This window comes from Lithobates pipiens, unplaced genomic scaffold (genome assembly GCF_037356315.1).
Source record: "Lithobates pipiens isolate NorthernLeopardFrog02 unplaced genomic scaffold, aLitPip1_a1.2 Scaffold_1, whole genome shotgun sequence".
In the NCBI taxonomy this organism is placed as follows: Eukaryota; Metazoa; Chordata; class Amphibia; order Anura; family Ranidae; genus Lithobates; species Lithobates pipiens.
In genome coordinates this window covers 20086438-20095908 of record NW_027507685.1, presented here as the reverse complement: position 1 = coordinate 20095908, position 9471 = coordinate 20086438, and positions in this window count along the sequence as shown.

The window sequence follows — 9471 nt, the reverse complement described above, 5'->3', positions numbered from 1 at the left end:
GAAGAAGAGGGTGCAGATCGAGAGGATGAGGAGGGTGCAGAAGAATAAGGCTGAGTGAGCCACTCAACCAAGTCTGGTGCGTCCTTTAAAGTAATTGAACGCACCTTCTGCAACTTCCCACTTTGGCTCAAGGCTGTTGCTCCTGCCCTACCCCTACCACCCCTGCGGAAGGGCCTGCCTCTTCCTCTGCCTGTCATTTTTTAAATCACCCTGTGACAAAACTCTTAGTCCCTATACCGCTGAAGGACTGCTGCAGTATAGGGCAGCGGTCAGCAGTAGTGCACGTCAACCCTATGTATTGTGGACCGATAGCGGTCCTTACAGAACAGCAGACTGTACTGCACTCAGGCCTATGTACCGTAGCACCCTATACCAAGTTACCAGTCCTTATAAGAACTTTTGTGGACCAAGCAGGTTGTGTGTTAGTGATTAGCAGACTGTACGTCAGTCCCTATACCAATGAAGGACTGCTGCAGTATAGGGCAGCGGTCAGCAGTAGTGCACGTCAACCCTATGTATTGTGGACCGATAGCGGTCCTTACAGAACAGCAGACTGTACTGCACTCAGGCCTATGTACCGTAGCACCCTATACCAAGTTACCAGTCCTTATAAAAACTTTTGTGGACCAAGCAGGTTGTGTGTTAGTGATTAGCAGACTGTACGTCAGTCCCTATACCAATGAAGGACTGCTGCAGTATAGGGCAGCGGTCAGCAGTAGTGCACGTCAACCCTATGTATTGTGGACCGATAGCGGTCCTTACAGAACAGCAGACTGTACTGCACTCAGGCCTATGTACCGTAGCACCCTATACCAAGTTACCAGTCCTTATAAAAACTTTTGTGGACCAAGCAGGTTGTGTGTTAGTGATTAGCAGACTGTACGTCAGTCCCTATACCAATGAAGGACTGCTGCAGTATAGGGCAGCGGTCAGCAGTAGTGCACGGCAACCCTATGTATTGTGGACCGATAGCGGTCCTTACAGAACAGCAGACTGTAACGCACTCAGGCCTATGTACCGTAGCACCCTATACCAAGTTACCAGTCCTTATAAGAACTTTTGTGGACCAAGCAGGTTGTGTGTTAGTGATTAGCAGACTGTACGTCAGTCCCTATACCAATGAAGGACTGCTGCAGTATAGGGCAGCGGTCAGCAGTAGTGCACGTCAACCCTATGTATTGTGGACCGATAGCGGTCCTTACAGAACAGCAGACTGTACTGCACTCAGGCCTATGTACCGTAGCACCCTATACCAAGTTACCAGTCCTTATAAAAACTTTTGTGGACCAAGCAGGTTGTGTGTTAGTGATTAGCAGACTGTACGTCAGTCCCTATACCAATGAAGGACTGCTGCAGTATAGGGCAGCGGTCAGCAGTAGTGCACGTCAACCCTATGTATTGTGGACCGATAGCGGTCCTTACAGAACAGCAGACTGTACTGCACTCAGGCCTATGTACCGTAGCACCCTATACCAAGTTACCAGTCCTTATAAAAACTTTTGTGGACCAAGCAGGTTGTGTGTTAGTGATTAGCAGACTGTACGTCAGTCCCTATACCAATGAAGGACTGCTGCAGTATAGGGCAGCGGTCAGCAGTAGTGCACGGCAACCCTATGTATTGTGGACCGATAGCGGTCCTTACAGAACAGCAGACTGTAACGCACTCAGGCCTATGTACCGTAGCACCCTATACCAAGTTACCAGTCCTTATAAGAACTTTTGTGGACCAAGCAGGTTGTGTGTTAGTGTTTAGCAGACTGTGCGTCAGTCCCTATACCGCTGAAGGACTGCTGCAGTATAGGGCAGCGGTCAGCAGTAGTGCACGGCAACCCTATGTATTGTGGACCGATAGCGGTCCTTACAGAACAGCAGACTGTAACGCACTCAGGCCTATGTACCGTAGCACCCTATACCAAGTTACCAGTCCTTATAAGAACTTTTGTGGACCAAGCAGGTTGTGTGTTAGTGATTAGCAGACTGTACGTCAGTCCCTATACCAATGAAGGACTGCTGCAGTATAGGGCAGCGGTCAGCAGTAGTGCACGTCAACCCTATGTATTGTGGACCGATAGCGGTCCTTACAGAACAGCAGACTGTACTGCACTCAGGCCTATGTACCGTAGCACCCTATACCAAGTTACCAGTCCTTATAAAAACTTTTGTGGACCAAGCAGGTTGTGTGTTAGTGATTAGCAGACTGTACGTCAGTCCCTATACCAATGAAGGACTGCTGCAGTATAGGGCAGCGGTCAGCAGTAGTGCACGTCAACCCTATGTATTGTGGACCGATAGCGGTCCTTACAGAACAGCAGACTGTACTGCACTCAGGCCTATGTACCGTAGCACCCTATACCAAGTTACCAGTCCTTATAAAAACTTTTGTGGACCAAGCAGGTTGTGTGTTAGTGATTAGCAGACTGTACGTCAGTCCCTATACCAATGAAGGACTGCTGCAGTATAGGGCAGCGGTCAGCAGTAGTGCACGGCAACCCTATGTATTGTGGACCGATAGCGGTCCTTACAGAACAGCAGACTGTAACGCACTCAGGCCTATGTACCGTAGCACCCTATACCAAGTTACCAGTCCTTATAAGAACTTTTGTGGACCAAGCAGGTTGTGTGTTAGTGTTTAGCAGACTGTGCGTCAGTCCCTATACCGCTGAAGGACTGCTGCAGTATAGGGCAGCGGTCAGCAGTAGTGCACGGCAACCCTATGTATTGTGGACCGATAGCGGTCCTTACAGAACAGCAGACTGTAACGCACTCAGGCCTATGTACCGTAGCACCCTATACCAAGTTACCAGTCCTTATAAGAACTTTTGTGGACCAAGCAGGTTGTGTGTTAGTGATTAGCAGACTGTACGTCAGTCCCTATACCAATGAAGGACTGCTGCAGTATAGGGCAGCGGTCAGCAGTAGTGCACGGCAACCCTATGTATTGTGGACCGATAGCGGTCCTTACAGAACAGCAGACTGTAACGCACTCAGGCCTATGTACCGTAGCACCCTATACCAAGTTACCAGTCCTTATAAGAACTTTTGTGGACCAAGCAGGTTGTGTGTTAGTGATTAGCAGACTGTACGTCAGTCCCTATACCAATGAAGGACTGCTGCAGTATAGGGCAGCGGTCAGCAGTAGTGCACGGCAACCCTATGTATTGTGGACCGATAGCGGTCCTTACAGAACAGCAGACTGTAACGCACTCAGGCCTATGTACCGTAGCACCCTATACCAAGTTACCAGTCCTTATAAGAACTTTTGTGGACCAAGCAGGTTGTGTGTTAGTGATTAGCAGACTGTACGTCAGTCCCTATACCAATGAAGGACTGCTGCAGTATAGGGCAGCGGTCAGCAGTAGTGCACGGCAACCCTATGTATTGTGGACCGATAGCGGTCCTTACAGAACAGCAGACTGTAACGCACTCAGGCCTATGTACCGTAGCACCCTATACCAAGTTACCAGTCCTTATAAGAACTTTTGTGGACCAAGCAGGTTGTGTGTTAGTGATTAGCAGACTGTACGTCAGTCCCTATACCAATGAAGGACTGCTGCAGTATAGGGCAGCGGTCAGCAGTAGTGCACGGCAACCCTATGTATTGTGGACCGATAGCGGTCCTTACAGAACAGCAGACTGTAACGCACTCAGGCCTATGTACCGTAGCACCCTATACCAAGTTACCAGTCCTTATAAGAACTTTTGTGGACCAAGCAGGTTGTGTGTTAGTGATTAGCAGACTGTACGTCAGTCCCTATACCAATGAAGGACTGCTGCAGTATAGGGCAGCGGTCAGCAGTAGTGCACGGCAACCCTATGTATTGTGGACCGATAGCGGTCCTTACAGAACAGCAGACTGTAACGCACTCAGGCCTATGTACCGTAGCACCCTATACCAAGTTACCAGTCCTTATAAGAACTTTTGTGGACCAAGCAGGTTGTGTATTAGTGTTTAGCAGACTGTGCGTCAGTCCCTATACCGCTGAAGGACTGCTGCAGTATAGGGCAGCGGTCAGCAGTAGTGCACGGCAACCCTATGTATTGTGGACCGATAGCAGTCCTTACAGAACAGCAGACTGTACTGCACTCAGGCCTATGTACCGTAGCACCCTATACCAAGTTACCAGTCCTTATAAGAACTTTTGTGGACCAAGCAGGTTGTGTGTTAGTGTTTAGCAGACTGTGCGTCAGTCCCTATACCGCTGAAGGACTGCTGCAGTATAGGGCAGCGGTCAGCAGTAGTGCACGTCAACCCTATGTATTGTGGACCGATAGCGGTCCTTACAGAACAGCAGACTGTAACGCACTCAGGCCTATGTACCGTAGCACCCTATACCAAGTTACCAGTCCTTATAAGAACTTTTGTGGACCAAGCAGGTTGTGTATTAGTGTTTAGCAGACTGTGCGTCAGTCCCTATACCGCTGAAGGACTGCTGCAGTATAGGGCAGCGGTCAGCAGTAGTGCACGGCAACCCTATCTATTGTGGACCGATAGCGGTCCTTACAGAACAGCAGACTGTAACGCACTCAGGCCTATGTACCGTAGCACCCTATACCAAGTTACCAGTCCTTATAAGAACTTTTGTGGACCAAGCAGGTTGTGTGTTAGTGATTAGCAGACTGTACGTCAGTCCCTATACCAATGAAGGACTGCTGCAGTATAGGGCAGCGGTCAGCAGTAGTGCACGGCAACCCTATGTATTGTGGACCGATAGCGGTCCTTACAGAACAGCAGACTGTAACGCACTCAGGCCTATGTACCGTAGCACCCTATACCAAGTTACCAGTCCTTATAAGAACTTTTGTGGACCAAGCAGGTTGTGTGTTAGTGATTAGCAGACTGTACGTCAGTCCCTATACCAATGAAGGACTGCTGCAGTATAGGGCAGCGGTCAGCAGTAGTGCACGGCAACCCTATGTATTGTGGACCGATAGCGGTCCTTACAGAACAGCAGACTGTAACGCACTCAGGCCTATGTACCGTAGCACCCTATACCAAGTTACCAGTCCTTATAAGAACTTTTGTGGACCAAGCAGGTTGTGTGTTAGTGATTAGCAGACTGTACGTCAGTCCCTATACCAATGAAGGACTGCTGCAGTATAGGGCAGCGGTCAGCAGTAGTGCACGGCAACCCTATGTATTGTGGACCGATAGCGGTCCTTACAGAACAGCAGACTGTAACGCACTCAGGCCTATGTACCGTAGCACCCTATACCAAGTTACCAGTCCTTATAAGAACTTTTGTGGACCAAGCAGGTTGTGTATTAGTGTTTAGCAGACTGTGCGTCAGTCCCTATACCGCTGAAGGACTGCTGCAGTATAGGGCAGCGGTCAGCAGTAGTGCACGGCAACCCTATGTATTGTGGACCGATAGCAGTCCTTACAGAACAGCAGACTGTACTGCACTCAGGCCTATGTACCGTAGCACCCTATACCAAGTTACCAGTCCTTATAAGAACTTTTGTGGACCAAGCAGGTTGTGTGTTAGTGTTTAGCAGACTGTGCGTCAGTCCCTATACCGCTGAAGGACTGCTGCAGTATAGGGCAGCGGTCAGCAGTAGTGCACGTCAACCCTATGTATTGTGGACCGATAGCGGTCCTTACAGAACAGCAGACTGTAACGCACTCAGGCCTATGTACCGTAGCACCCTATACCAAGTTACCAGTCCTTATAAGAACTTTTGTGGACCAAGCAGGTTGTGTATTAGTGTTTAGCAGACTGTGCGTCAGTCCCTATACCGCTGAAGGACTGCTGCAGTATAGGGCAGCGGTCAGCAGTAGTGCACGGCAACCCTATGTATTGTGGACCGATAGCGGTCCTTACAGAACAGCAGACTGTAACGCACTCAGGCCTATGTACCGTAGCACCCTATACCAAGTTACCAGTCCTTATAAGAACTTTTGTGGACCAAGCAGGTTGTGTGTTAGTGATTAGCAGACTGTACGTCAGTCCCTATACCAATGAAGGACTGCTGCAGTATAGGGCAGCGGTCAGCAGTAGTGCACGGCAACCCTATGTATTGTGGACCGATAGCGGTCCTTACAGAACAGCAGACTGTAACGCACTCAGGCCTATGTACCGTAGCACCCTATACCAAGTTACCAGTCCTTATAAGAACTTTTGTGGACCAAGCAGGTTGTGTATTAGTGTTTAGCAGACTGTGCGTCAGTCCCTATACCGCTGAAGGACTGCTGCAGTATAGGGCAGCGGTCAGCAGTAGTGCACGGCAACCCTATGTATTGTGGACCGATAGCAGTCCTTACAGAACAGCAGACTGTACTGCACTCAGGCCTATGTACCGTAGCACCCTATACCAAGTTACCAGTCCTTATAAGAACTTTTGTGGACCAAGCAGGTTGTGTGTTAGTGTTTAGCAGACTGTGCGTCAGTCCCTATACCGCTGAAGGACTGCTGCAGTATAGGGCAGCGGTCAGCAGTAGTGCACGTCAACCCTATGTATTGTGGACCGATAGCGGTCCTTACAGAACAGCAGACTGTAACGCACTCAGGCCTATGTACCGTAGCACCCTATACCAAGTTACCAGTCCTTATAAGAACTTTTGTGGACCAAGCAGGTTGTGTATTAGTGTTTAGCAGACTGTGCGTCAGTCCCTATACCGCTGAAGGACTGCTGCAGTATAGGGCAGCGGTCAGCAGTAGTGCACGGCAACCCTATCTATTGTGGACCGATAGCGGTCCTTACAGAACAGCAGACTGTACCGCACCCAAGCCTATGTACCGTAGCACCCTAGACAGACCAAGTTACCAGTCCTTATAAGAACTTTTGTGGAACAAGTGAGTTGTGAATGATTAGCAGACTGCAGCAGAAGGGCAGCAGTCAAGTATAATATTCTTTCTATATTTGGAAGAAAGAATATTATACGTGTACAAGCCTATTACCGTACCACTGATACCAGTCCTGAAAAGAACCTTTGTGGAACTAATAGTAACAGCAAGTCTTTAAAATTATCCTCACTGCCTGACACACTGCTTCCTGCCTGTCCCTATACAAATTGGCAAAAAAGAGTAGGCTGGAACGATTAGCTGGAACAGCTCTTTTGTGGACCTGATAGTAACAGCTAATGATGATGATGATGATGATGATGAAGAAAGACTAATCTGGCTGAGCTGTCCCTAAAATAGCAGCATACAGCGCTCTGTCCCTTTATCTAAACTGACAAAAGAAACTCAGGCTGCTGACCTAACACCTATACCAGTCCTGAAAAGAACTTTTGTGTACCAAATAGCTAGCGTTTTCTCTGTCCCTACTCCACACAGGATCCTTTCCCTACAGTGACAGAAGAAAGAATGTAAAATGGCCACCGGATCGGGTGTATTTATAGGTTAGGGGGAATGTCCAAGTGTCCATGAGCTGTCATGTCTCAATTGGTTGTCCTGTAACACATGATAAACGTGTCACGAAAGGTTAAAGTTCTTGTATACATTAAACACGTAAGTCCGCCGGGGCGAACGACGGAAAAAGGCGTTCGAACCCGCGGACGGCGAAAGTCGGAAATTCGCCGCGAAACGACCGCCGGGCGAACCGTTCGGCCATCACTACTGGCCAATCAGGAAGCCAGCAGGCAGGGGAGCAGGGAGATGACATCATCTCTCACTGCCCTGCATCCCTCCAGTCCTGCCCTCACTGTGTAGGAAGCTGTGTGCAGCAGAGAGATTGCATCATCTCTCTGCTGCCTATCTTCACTCTGGGACCCAACAAAAGACCACCAGTAGGTGACAATCCGCAATGTGTGGCAGGCTACGTGGCAAGTGGCAATCCGCAATGTGTGGCAGACTACGTGGCAAGTGGCAATCCACAATGTGTGGCAGGTGACGTGGCAAGTGACAATCCACAATGTGTAGCAGGTGACGTGGCAAGTGACAATCCGCAATGTGTGGCAGGTGACGTGGCAAGTGACAATCCGCAATGTGTGGCAGGCTACGTGGCAAGTGGCAATCCGCAATGTGTGGCAGGTGACGTGGCAAGTGACAATCCGCAATGTGTGGCAGGTGACGTGGCAAGTGATAATCCGCAATGTGTGGCAGGTGACGTGGCAAGTAACAATCCGCAATGTGTGGCAGACTACGTGGCAAGTGGCAATCCACAATGTGTGGCAGACTACGTGGCAAGTGGCAATCCACAATGTGTGGCAGGTGACGTGGCAAGTGACAATCCGCAATGTGTGGCAGGTGACGTGGCAAGTGACAATCCGCAATGTGTGGCAGGCTACGTGGCAAGTGACAATCCGCAATGTGTGGCAGGTGACGTGGCAAGTGGCAATCCGCAATGTGTGGCAGGCAACGTGGCAAGTGACAATCCGCAATGTGTGGCAGGTGACGTGGCAAGTGACAATCCGCAATGTGTGGCAGGCTACGTGGCAAGTGACAATCCGCAATGTGTGGCAGGCAACGTGGCAAGTGACAATCCGCAATGTGTGGCAGGTGACGTGGCAAGTGACAATCCCCAATGTGTGGCAGGTGACGTGGCAAGTGGCAATCCGCAATGTGTGGCAGGCTACGTGGCAATCCACATCTGGTGGCAGGCGACGTGGCAAGTGACAATCCGCAATGTGTGGCAGGTGACGTGGCAAGTCACAATCCGCAATGTGTGGCAGGTGACGTGGCAAGTGACAATCCGCAATGTGTGGCAGGCTACGTGGCAAGTGGCAATCCGCAATGTGTGGCAGGTGACGTGGCAAGTGACAATCCGCAATGTGTGGCAGGTGACGTGGCAAGTGACAATCCGCAATGTGTGGCAGGCTACGTGGCAAGTGACAATCCGCAATGTGTGGCAGGTGACGTGGCAAGTGGCAATCCGCAATGTGTGGCAGGCAACGTGGCAAGTGACAATCCGCAATGTGTGGCAGGTGACGTGGCAAGTGACAATCCGCAATGTGTGGCAGGCTACGTGGCAAGTGACAATCCGCAATGTGTGGCAGGCAACGTGGCAAGTGACAATCCGCAATGTGTGGCAGGTGACGTGGCAAGTGACAATCCCCAATGTGTGGCAGGTGACGTGGCAAGTGGCAATCCGCAATGTGTGGCAGGCTACGTGGCAATCCGCATCTGGTGGCAGGCGACGTGGCAAGTGACAATCCGCAATGTGTGGCAGGTGACGTGGCAAGTCACAATCCGCAATGTGTGGCAGGTGACGTGGCAAGTGGCAATCTGCAATGTGTGGCAGGCTACGTGGCAAGTGACAATCCGCAATGTGTGGCAGGTGACGTGGCAAGTAACAATCCGCATTTGGTGACAAGTGACAATCCACATTTGGTGGCAGGCGACATGGCAAGTGACATCCTCAGGGCTCCCACTGATTCTGCAATATGGTGAGTTGAACCATTTAGTTTTATATTACAATGTATTAATAGAAATAATGCGCTTCAATCATCCTGACACCATAACAACCATGGTGCCGTAATGATTGAAGCGCCAATACCAGCCATTTCCCATATAAATTGCCCTTTCAAAA